A 12,974-nucleotide genomic window follows, 5' to 3' on the forward strand; every position below is an offset into this window, starting at 1 on the left:
TTCATATTATTTGTAGAATTGCCTCCTACACTTAAGAATTTTTCCTGAATATGTGTGACTTATGAATAAATCATAGAAAATTCATGTATGTAAAATGTACTTATAACTCTCTCAGGCTAGAGCCTAAACTGCACAATATAAACATACACAAATTATTTTTTGTGTAGTGTAATTTATAACAAAATTTCAGGAGTGAAATTACAGTACAAGGTGAAGAAACAGTGTGCTTTGTTTTGCATGGAAATTAAACAAAAGTTGTCTTCCATTGTCACTGAAATAATACCACATGATATCTGAATTGCCACAATTACCTGTGTTTGTCTGCATTGTAAATTTGGCAATTCATGGTGACTCTACACACAGGTGCAAGTTTCTGATTACTTGTCATCTAGTGGAGTAATGTTCCAGCATGCACAGATTTAAATACATACACAGATTTAAATACATGTATGAAATTATGAGCATAGGTAGGTAATATAATGATTGAATTAACCTTCAAGATAACAATGTCCCAAATGTCCCAAAAAGACAGTACAAATTATTTGTTGGAAAAAAGGAGATACTGAATTTGGTATGGTTGACAATTACTGATAACCATGCTTCATTATTAGCATCTTTAGCATGTCTTCCCAGTTTCTTTGTGTTCTAGTACTTATCTATCAGTCTAAATTTATTGTTCTCCAATCGTTTCTTCAATACAAGCTCCAGAATATTGACATTTAAGTTCCTCCACGGACCAGTCTTACCTGCTTGATATTATTTCTTCAGTTTACAATGAGCCCTGCCTGCTTCTATTTCTTGCCTAACTCTTAGGTCTCTTTTAAGCCTCAACTAACATTCTACTTCCTTAAAGAAACCTTCCTTGCTCTTTCATTAAAGACTATATTTTTATCCTATCATTGATGATATTTTAGAGTTACATATTTGTTTGAAAATTTGCTTAATGTCTGCATTCTAAGTCAACTATAAGACCCATGACCATAGTTAAACTGTAAGGACGATAGTTTTTGTTCACTTCTGTATATCCGACAGTTTTTCCAGTGCAGAGTCTATAGTGTGATTAAGCAACAAGTAATTAAATGAGTTATAGTCAAATGAAAACAATGTGAATTTCAAGATATGCCCTATAATAAAATAATAAGTTTTAGGTCTTTTATTCAGTAAATATCTTTTTGCATACCTACTATGTAATAATAAATGTTCTTAGTACTGAAAATATAACAGTGAACAAAATAATTTTTAAAAATTGCCTCATTCAGTTTACATTCCAGAGGGAAGTAGAATGCATATATATATATACAGTAATTTTAAATGTAGTGCTATGTCTGTACTAGATTCTAATCAGTGCTAAGAATAAAATCAAGGGTAGGAGGAGAGTTAGGAAGTGTTAACGGTGGTGAGATTTTTAGAATGGGTAACTAGGAAAGGTGTATTTAGAAAGTAGAACTTTAGTAGAAATCAGAAGAAAGAAGGACTAGTAGAAGTTAGCAAATATACAATGAGGATGTGAGGTAAAGAGCAAATTAGAAATTCATAGAGAAAAATGAAAGATAAATTTGATAATAAAAACTGGTAGAATATTCAGTATAAGTGAATAAATGGGTTATGCAAATCAAAAGATTGTTTAGAAATTTCCTAACAGCAAATCCAAAGGGATATTTTTTATTCATATCCACAAAACAAAAATCTATAGTAAATACACAAAAAGATAAAAGAGAAAGAAATAAGAGCATATCACTAAAGAAAGTAATCAAACACAAAGGAAGAGAATAAGAGAAGGAAAAACAATAAAAAGGAACTACAAAAATAGAAGACAATTTTAAAAAATGGCAATAAGCACATGCCTATCAATGATTACTTTAAATGTAGGTAGATTAAATGTTCCAACAGAGACTTGTTGAATGGATAAAATACGAGACCTATCTATATGCTGCATACGAGAGACTCACTTTAAATATAAAGACACATGTAGACTGAAAGTGAAGGGATGGAAAAATATATTTCATGCAAATGGAAACCAAAAGATAGCTGGAGTAGCTATACTTATATCAAACAAAATAGAGTTTAAAACAACAAACTGTAATAAGAGACAAAGAAGGGCTTACATAGTGATAAAGCGGTCAAACCAAGAAGCTAAAATATTTGTGAATATTTACACATTCAACATATTAGCACCTAAATATATAAAGCGAATATTAACAGACCTAAAAGCAAAAATGATAGCAATACAATAGCAGTAGGTGACTTTAATACTCCACTTGCATCAATAGATAGATCACCCAGACAGAAAATCAGTAAGAAAGTATCAGCTTTAAATGACACATTGGACCCAATGGACTTAACAGATACTTACAGGACATTCCATCTAAAAGCAATGGAATACACATTCTTTTCAAGTGCACATGGACATTTTCCAAGATAGTTCGTATGTGAGGCCAAAAAACAAGTCTTAATATATTTAAGAGAATTGAAGTCATATCAAGCGTCTTTTCCAACCACAGTGGTACAAATGTATAGATACTTAGATGAAGAAAACTGGAAAAATTATGAATATGTGGAGATTAAGCAATATGATGCTGAATAACCAATGGGTTAAAAGAAATCAAAAGAGAAATTAAAAAATACCTTGAGAAAAATAAAAATGGAAATGTAACATACCCAAATTTATCAGGTGCAGGAAAAGCAGTTCTAAGAGAGAAAGTCACAGAGATAAATGCTTACTTTAAGAAACAAGAAAAGTCTCAAATAAACAGCTTAGCTTTATACATCAAGGAACTAGAAAAAGAACAAACAGCCAAAGTTAGTGGAAGAAAGAAAGATTGGAGCTGGCATAAATGAAATAGAAACTAAAAATTATATGCTAACAAATTGGACAACCTAGAAGATATTAATAACTTCTTAGAAGCATTAACAACCTACTAAGACTGAGTCATGATGAAAGAGAAAATCTGAACAAATCAATTACTAGTAAGGAGATTGACTCAATAACCAAAAATCTCCCAACAAACGAAAGTCACATCCAGATGGCTTCCCTGATGAATTCTACCAAAGATTCCCAGAAGAATCCATACCAATCTTTCTCAAACTTTTCCAAAAGACAGAAGAAGAGGAAACTCTTCCAGACTCACTTTATGAAGTCAACATTACCCTGGTACCAAAAACAGACAGGGATGCCACAAGGAAAGAAAATGAAAGATCTATATCCCTGTTGAACACAAATACAAAAATCTTCAAACAATATTAGCAACAATATATTAAAAGGATTACATACCATGATCAAGTGGGGTTTATTCTGGGGATTCTAGATGGTTCAATATCTGTGAATCAGTCCATGTGATACACTTCATTAACAGAATGAAGGGTAAAAATCATATGCTCTTCTGCATAGATGTGAAAAAAGCATTTGACAAAACTCAACATCCATTGATGATAAAAACTCTGAACAGGGTGGGTTTTGAGGGAATGCACCTCAACATAACCAAGGCCGTATTTTCACTATTGGTGGGAATGTAAATTGGTATAGGCAATATGGAAAACAGTATGGTGGTGTTCTTCAAAATATTAAAACTATATCTACCATATGACCCAGCAGTTACACTTCTGGATATGTATCTGAAAATAAAAATACTAACTTGAAAAGATACATGTACCCCATGTATATGGCAGCATTATTTGCAATAGCCAAGATATGAAAACAATCTAAGTGTCTACCAGTGGATGACTAGATAAATAAAATATGAAAAAGATATATACATAGCCATATATATTCCATTATATGTGGATATACATATACATGTACAATGGAATATTACTCAACCTAGCCTTTTGCAACACCATGGATGGACTTTGAGGGCATTATACCAAGTAAAATAAATCAGACAAAGACAAATACCAAATGATTTCTTTTAAATGTGGAATCTATTTATATATATGTATTAAAAGGAGCTCATAGATAGAGAACACATTAGTGATTGACAGAGGTGGGGGTTGCGGGGTGGGAGAAATGTGTGAACTATTCTGGTTTTTTTTTTTAGTGTAAACAAATTGAGTTTTTAAAAAATGATACTAAAAAAATATTATGTTTCAAAGTGTTGATTCTGATGCCTGACACGATACAAGTTGATTGAAACAATTTTTTTTTTTCTTACAGTACACATGCCTTTCTATGCCAAAGCTTGCTATCCTACTTTGTATCTACATCCTGAGCTGAGGTGTAATAACCTATTTCCACCTCTCTTAAAACATCAACTCCAAAGAATCCCGCCTGTGACATGATTATTTAATGCTCTGCTCCAATACTTTTCTTCTGTATTGGATACATGCATTTGCTTTGTATCTCTTCATATGATGACCTCCTTTCCATGTGATGCTGAGGGGATGACAGTTGTAGACCTTCAGCCTCCCTCGTTGTAATCCCAGCTGCCAGAGCCGCAGTTAAGCACTTCATGCCCCAGCTAAATGATTGGCCCAGTGGTGACAGAAGCAACGTCAATGCAGATTTAGTCTTTAGGGCTCATAGCAGCCGGATTGCCTGCCATGCAGGATCTCAACAGACCACCTAAACTAATTCTGTCCCTGTCCCTCTTGATCATGTCAATTAATAATTGTATTTGTTACTGAGCTACATTGAGATTATTTGTTTGCCATCCTCATCCTAAAAAGGTTTTCATAACATATTCACCCTTATGAAACTACTGTCTCTGCCTAGAAAATTGATTTTCTAGTTTTTTTTTCCTCTAGCATTAAACTTCTTATACAAAACTTACTAAACCTTAACTAAAATGGTACAGAACAGATTGAAGCAAGAAAGATGGAACTTCAGTCCCAGTGAAGTCTCATTTCTCTTTTGCTCCTGGAAGTGATTCTAGAAGTATTTTTAAAGAATCTATGCACTCCACAGAATATTAATAGAAAGAACAAAGTTCAATATTTTGAACCAGAAATTCAAACTTACCCACCATCTAAATCTAAATTGTCTTTTGTGCCCTACTTTCTACTTCTACATGTATTTTCTAGACCAACAAATGTCATCAATCATTCCTGACTCCATACAGTTATTTACATTCTTTTGCCAGTGCTTTTATTGAGGTTAAATTCTACATAAGTAGAATCACACTTGTATGTGGACGTCCCTAACAATTTTCCTTTGAAACCATTTCATGTAACTCTGAACGAGTCTACCAAATACTACCTGAACAGTTCACTTAGAGATTAACTCTGTGCTTATTCTTTTCATATCTAGTTTTATCATGATTTAAAAAAATAATTGATTTTTAGTTTTTCTGCATTATTTGGTTTCTTCCAAACTGTATAATCATCATCTTGAAATAAGAATTGTATGTTGATATTTTGAATTTCTACAATACCTTGTGCATAGTAAAACCATTTCAAAATAATACATATTCAACAAGTAGAAATTCTACACATTTAAAACCCTATAAATCTTTCCATATGTAGGAAACCCCCAAAGTTACCTTATTTACAATCCTGGCTTGAATTTTGCTATTGATTTTTAAGATTGCCAGCTTATGCATCAATACGATGGGAAAAACTAACAGCAGACTATTGACTGTAATTCTTTGCATACTAAATGTAGTACTGACAAATCTTTCCAGTTACCGGTTCGGTTAACTTTTTTTTTTTCCCAGTAACAGCTGAGGATGCCATTCTCTGTTGGGATTGCAAATTGGAAAGGATAAATATCCTTTACATTTTCAAACTTATAAATATGAACCATTTCTCTAAATATAATGCACACCATTCTTAATTCCTTTAGAAGCATAAACATTTCTTGACAAAATCTAAAGAATTTTTGGAATAAATATATTTTTCCTTGAAATTACATGGGTTTTTTTTTTCAGTCTAGAGTCACTCTCTTTCATTTATGCGTGCAGTAGTTTTAGAGTCTGTCCTAGCATATTTTTGCAATTTTAAAATATGTCAAAACCAGTAATAATCTGACTTACAAAGATGAAGCCTAATGAAATGATCTACAGCCTTCCTAGAATACTTTAGCATTATGAGTCCTTTAACTTTTTCATAGTGCAAAACTTACTCTCTGAGATATTCGTTACCTTTATGATTCAATAATGACATCTTTCTAACTTTTCTACATTCTGTGCTGGAAAGAATAGATTGTAGCACACTCTTCTGGGAAGGAGCTGATGGCTATTGAAATAATTTGATTCATAAAATAGCATCACTGCTAGTGATTGTAGGGGAAAAACTTGAGTTTGTATTTATATTTTTGAAATGATAAATTTCATAAATAATGCTGGTTTGAACTCTGGCTCTCCTGAACCACAATGCCATTGTAGTATCTGAAGTTACACCAGTAATCAGTGGCCAGAAGAGACATATGCAAGGTATTAACATTTAGCTAAATTATTTTGTTTAAGGGGCACATATATATATTCAGAATAAGTAAAATGTCAACATTAATCAACCATTACAAATTCTACTAGGAGATTAAAAAAATTTTGAGTACTTGACTGAAAGGTCTGATTTGTTAATTTTGCACTACAGTAAATGTATTTATACATAAAGAAAAAAGTCTATTGTACTCAAATCTCAGAAAATAAGTCAGTATTTATGCCGTAAATACATCATTACACTAATAAAAATAAGGTAGCAGAGTAAAATAGCTACAATAATCCATCAAAATCACATTTTTCTATAAATATAGTCAATAGATATACGTGATTATGAGAGTAAATACCTACATGGAATATACTTAACAGTTTTGTAATTTTATAGTTTCAAAGTATATATTCACATAAATCATCCAATATAATCCATATTGTATACAAATGGACATAATTAGAATACAAACATTAAAATGCACACAAAGCCGCAAAAACCAAACATGAAAAGTCATAACTCTCTAGACATTCATTGATAGAAACATGTCATGATAGCCTTCCAAAGCCTACAACGTCCCCCCTTTTCCACACTTACTAACACTGAGATCCTAAACACCCTCCTTTTTCATCAATCCAGATCTCATAACTTGCTTTCCATTTAAATGTAGCTATCCCACGTTTTATCCTATATACAAGCTTCTTTTCCTTATTTCTTCTACTTATCTCTATTGGCCTAAATCCATTTAAAATGATCTCATTAATGAAGTATCCAAAAGGAGCTGATCTTACATTATTTCTACTATTATTGTTTATATTATACTATTTAACTTACGTATGAAATCGTTTTCATTCATATCCCACCTTCACATCTATAGACTTTGAATTCCCAATGTGTGACCAGCATATATCTTTCTCAGATAACTCTCATTTTTCTGCTATAAATGAAATTTAGAAGAAGAAATGGCTTAGAAATGTATACCTTTTAAAAATACTTTTTTTTAAAACATTCCTACAATTATCCAGTTAGTAAACAGAACAGGACATTTAATTCTCATTTTTAAAAATGACCAACCTGATACCCAGGAAAAAAAAAAAAAGTCACTTTCCCAAAGTTACATCAGAAATTTCTCTAAGGCTGAGAACGTCCCTGCTTTAAACTTCCTGTCACCCACCTCCTTTCCTCTTGGCTTCATGCTAATTCCCAACTAGCCTTTTAAACCTAGAAAATGGGAAAGGGGCATCTTCTTGAGCAGGAAAAAGTCTTCTTACTGTTGTGTTTTGCCAGTTCCAAGGAAAGTAAGAGAGGGAAGAACTGAGCCATAAGCTAAAAGTAAGTGTCAAATAGGAGAACATTTTTCTGTAATCCAATTTTATTTCTAATTTCTGAATCTCTTGCTTTAGAAACGCCACCATATAACACTGTTGTCTAATTATGAAGTTAGATTTCATTTTATCCTTTGAACACTGAACTTACCCTTTCTTGGGCGTGAGATGCATTTTGAGATGTAGTTAGAGGGAGAAGAAGGGAACTTTGAGGTCTCTAGTGTTTAATACGCTACTAACATTCATAAATACCTTTTACACAGAAGCAAGATAAATATAGTAAAGTTTGACTTTTTGCTTCTCAAATCCTCTTTTGCCATCTAAAGATGATTGACTTTTTGATTTCTGTTTATCTTTTTATTTTATTTTTTAAATTGAATTATAGTCAGTTTATAATGTTGCATCAGTTTCTGGTGTACAGCACAATGTTTCAGTCATACATATATATATACATATATTCCTTTTCATATTCTTTTTCATCATAGATTACTGCAACATATTGAATATACTTCCCTGTGCTATATAGTATAAACTTGTCTTGTTCTTAAGCCAGAATTATATATCCAAGAGTTGAGTGGTTCACAGTAACCAAAAAAATCAAGTGGGATGTACAATGTAGAGAAACTTTAGTTAAACCAAATTACCACAGTTTTAAGAGGGCCTTTACTAATCAACTCTCTACAAGGCATTGGAATAGGGTGCATGAATGATAAATCAAAACTAGTGACAGCAAAAAATTTCACCCTCACCTTTGAGAATTCATGGAGAGGCATTTTGAATTCTTTTCAGGCAGAATGATTTTGGAAAAGTCAAATAACCTACTTGTAATTCAGCTGAACTTGCTGTAGTCTTGAAAAATAATAGCAATTGCTAACTTACTCTGACTGGTTTACCAAATGGTAAGGATCAAAAGAGATGTAATTAAAGTGGAACGAATACACATTAACTATTAAACAGTCATAGTAAGTGTTATGCCCTGAGAATAAAATAATGAACAGACCTATTTCCCCTACCCTGGTGGAGCTTACAGTCTAATGGGAAAGATAAATTGATATAAATAATCACACTATATCAGTTATCTATTAATTGATAATTCTGCATTACTAATGATCACAAAACCATGGTGGCACACAAAAATAAGAGGTTATTAATCACCTATGTAGGCAGTTAGTGGCTTTGCCTGGTTGAACTCATTCACATGCTACAGGGGTGGCTGGCTGTAAGATGAACTAGGATGGCCTAGTTTGGGACAGCTGGGGCAACTTGACACTGCCCGCATGTTTCTCAACTGATAGCAGTATGGCCTGAGCACAGTGTCTCGGTAGTGTCAGAGACACAAGAGAGATCAAAGGAAAAGTAAGCCTCCTTTTGAGACTCTGACTCAAAACTGGCTCACCACATCGTCACTTCTGCCTCATTGCAAAAGCCAAATAAATTGCATGGCTGATCCCAGAATCAATGGGTGGGAGATTAATTCCACCTTTTTAGTGACAGGAAATTCATATTCACATGGCAAAGGGCTTGAATAGAAAAATGGGTGGAAAACTGGGCTCCTTACTGTCATCAGTCTTTCATGTACACACTTCTGTATGCATAATCTCAAACCTTGCCCCAGTGGAAACAGATAGCACTGTAACAATAAAAACTGACATAGACTGAGAAAAGTTTTGACATCTTCACCATTGCTTTGGAATTACAGGCTATATTAATTTTTTCACTGTTGCTGTTCCAAATTACCACAAATTTAGCAGCTGAAAACAGCACAAATGTATTATTTCAAAGTTCTGTAGGTCAGAAGTATAGTCAAGGTTTTGCCCAGTCTGGGATCTTATCTGGAGGCTCTGGGAGAAAAATCTGTTTCCAGGTCCACTTAGGCTGTTGACAGAATTTATTTACATGAAGCAATAGGACTGAGGTCCTTTGTTTCTTTACAGACTGTCAGTCTGGAAATTCTCTCAGATCCTTACTGCCTCCTGCATCCCTTGTCATTTTGCTCCCTTCATCTTCAAAGAGAACATTGGCAGGTTGAATCCCTCTCTGACTTTTATTTCTGCCCTGAGTCTGTCAATTTAAATTGGAGAAAGTTCTCTGCTTTCACAGGTTCATATGATAAGGTTTGGCCCACCAAGGTAATCCAGGGTAATCTCCCTAGTCAAGGTCCATAAATTAGTTACATCTATTTTCCTGTAATATTGCATATTCGCAGGATCTATGGATTAGGGCATGGCTATTTTTAGTAGGTCATTCTGCCTATTACTGTCCACCTGCTGACTTCCAAAAGTTCATGCCCCTTCCAAATGTAAAAGGCATTCGTCTAATTCTGAATCCCTAAAGGTCTCCTCCCATTACAGCATCAACTCAAGTCCCAATCATGTCTAAATCTCATCAGCTCAGAAATTCCAAATATCATTTTAAAAAAATCTAATAAAATCATCTACATTATGAGGCTGAAGTTCTCAGCATGATCTGTTAAACCTAACTGCTGAGGCACAATTCTTCTCCATCTGTGAACCCATGAAACTGAAGACATACGTTATCTGCTCCCAACATGCAGTAGGAAGACAGGCACAGACAACAGCCACAGATATCCTCACTTAAGAAGTGGGAAAACGGAGAATCAAATGGAGGCAGCTGTCCCAAGCATTTTTAAACTGAAGGCAAGCAAACGACATGAGGTCTCAATGTTTGGAAACAATTGTCCTCGGTCTTGACTCAGGCCTCTGGGTGCTTGGCTCCACCTCTGGAGTCATTATTCCTTCTTTATGAAACGTAACACATATTTTATGTTGAGTACTTTTGTCAGCCTGTTTCCTGTTGTAGGATTTTGGAAGCTGCTGGAGGATTTGCTCCAATAGACTGAAGCCATGCCTACAATCTCTTTGAGATAATCTTACGTCTGTTTTTGTTTCTGTTAAGATGACTGAAAAACAGTGACCTTAAACTTCTCTTGAGATCCTGGTTTGATTGATGGAATCTGTGGTTCATTGCCTTGATCTCTTCAAAGAGCCTTTTGTGTGACTGTACTCTTGAACCTATTGTCATCTGGATAAGCTGAGAATTTTCCAAATCTTCATGTTCAATTTCTTTTAGTGGAACGGTTCTTCCCTTAATTTACGTGATTCCCCTTGCATTTTACTACAAGCAGCAAGGAGAAACCAGAACTGAACTCGGTAATCTCCCCCGCTAAATATCCAAGTTCACATTATTCACAAATTCTGATTCCCACATAATCTCGGGACACCATTACACTTAGCTCTACGACACTGTGTAATAAGGGTCTCCTTTCTCAAGTTTCCAATGACATACTCTTCAGTCATTTCTGTGTGCTCACCAGAAGTGTCTTTGAAGTCCAGATTTCTATGAGCAACTGGTTAACAGAGGTTTAGGCTTTCTCATGATTCTCATTGCTTCCTTCTGAATCAATTGGCGTGGTGTGGTGAATTCTGGGGACTTCCTGACTTCATCTCAATTGCAGCAAATAACCCCAGTAAGATGAAAAATTTCTGCAGGACTGAGGATTGCCTTGTACATGAACACTGTCTGCCAGACTTCTGTATGATTTGCTAAGGAAGAACTTACTAAGAATTTATTTTCCATGTATGTTTTTGGACATAAATCTACCTGGCATCCTAAACTGTGGGGATGATAGGAAATAGCCACACAACAAATGTTGAAACAGAACTAAAACTGCCAATCTGCTCCTCAAGTATGTGAGAAAAACCATCTGGTGGTGTCTTCAAAGAGCGATTTCTCAAGAGTAATTTAGGTGAGAACCACTAAGCAAAGTGGAAAGGATCTGTCACCTATTCTGTGAACAAGATGACATGTTGTTCATCAGATAACAGGCATGTGCTTCTTCCAATGCAGAACTGGGCACATCAGGAAATGTAAAATTGGTATTGGGCATGGGAGAGAGAATGCAGATGGGTTTTATTTTTTAAGTCAAAATGAATAGCTAATGAGTTGAGAAATGAAGATGGAATTTAAAAATTGTCAATTAAACAGCTGTTGCATCAGACACCTCTCTATCATAGAAAACTTCACCATTTCAATAAAACTCTCGGTAAAACTGTTACAGATGTATAGTCTGTGAAAAAATAAGCCACTGTATTTGTCATGTTAATGAACCATTTTAAAGGAAATGCTTTTTGTTTTTTTTAAGTAACATCATGAAAAACTCCAGAATATGTAGACCATTTAATAGAAAAATCTCACGACTAAAATACTTGAAATTTGACATACACATTTATTCACTTAGACATCCAACAAGTTTATGATTATGTTACTTCTAAGAAATGCTTATGGGTTCCCACTTGCCTGTATTATAAACTTGAAGGTTCTAGTCTTTACTGTATGCCCCAGTATTGTGTTCACCTGTACCTTTTGACATACCCTGACAACCAGCTGCGTGGAGGCTCTCAAGACTGCACAAACAAGCCATTGCTCTGCTTTGAGTGAACTCTGTTCTTTGTTAAGCCCATGATTTTATGGCATAAGCTCCCACTAGCCTATTTCCTAGAAATAAGCCCCACTCAGTGTCTTATTCTGTTTTTGTTTTTTTTCCATTAGTTCCTAAGGGTGAAACAAATGACTGAGTCAAGCATTTATCTCATATAGGTGGTGGGTGCTTTAGATATATAACTTGTGTGTATTTCAAAACTAGTATTCTGGAGACCAAGGGGGAGTAAAGTTTAACCAGCACAAGAGAGATTAGTGTGTTTGTCATTTAACTTAAGAGGATAGCTGGTTGATGACTGTGACTGGGTTTGTATGCCGGAATCAACCACAGTCCCATATGTCTAAGTTATCACTTGGGAATCTCCAGGAATCACGATTTCCTTCCCTTCATGTCAGCTTCATACACTGAAAGAGGCAGAGGGAGTATTTTCCTAAGTATACAAGAGATTTTTGAAACCACCTGGCAGCTTAATAGAGAGAATAGAATATTTTTTAAAATATAGATCAGAGACTCTTTTGTATTTCTGTGTCATAACTGAATTTCTTTCTTTTTTTCCCTACTGTCTTTACATGATCAAGTCAAACAAAATCCAACAAGAAATTTTAAGATAGCTAAAAGGTAGTTTCAGAATTAAGTTGTCACCAAAAAAAAAAAAAAAAAAAAAAAAAAAAAAAAAATGGAGACAAGTGTGAGGGAGAAAGTAAAATATAGCAGTGAAAATTTCACTTTAGCAATGTCTACCAGTAGGTAAACATACCTATCCTTTTCATTTCATTCCTACCTTTTCTTTTCATTTCTAAGTGATCACAGCCACAATCAAACATAAATGA

The sequence above is a fragment of the Camelus ferus genome, chromosome 12 (assembly GCF_009834535.1).
Source record: "Camelus ferus isolate YT-003-E chromosome 12, BCGSAC_Cfer_1.0, whole genome shotgun sequence".
In the NCBI taxonomy this organism is placed as follows: Eukaryota; Metazoa; Chordata; class Mammalia; order Artiodactyla; family Camelidae; genus Camelus; species Camelus ferus.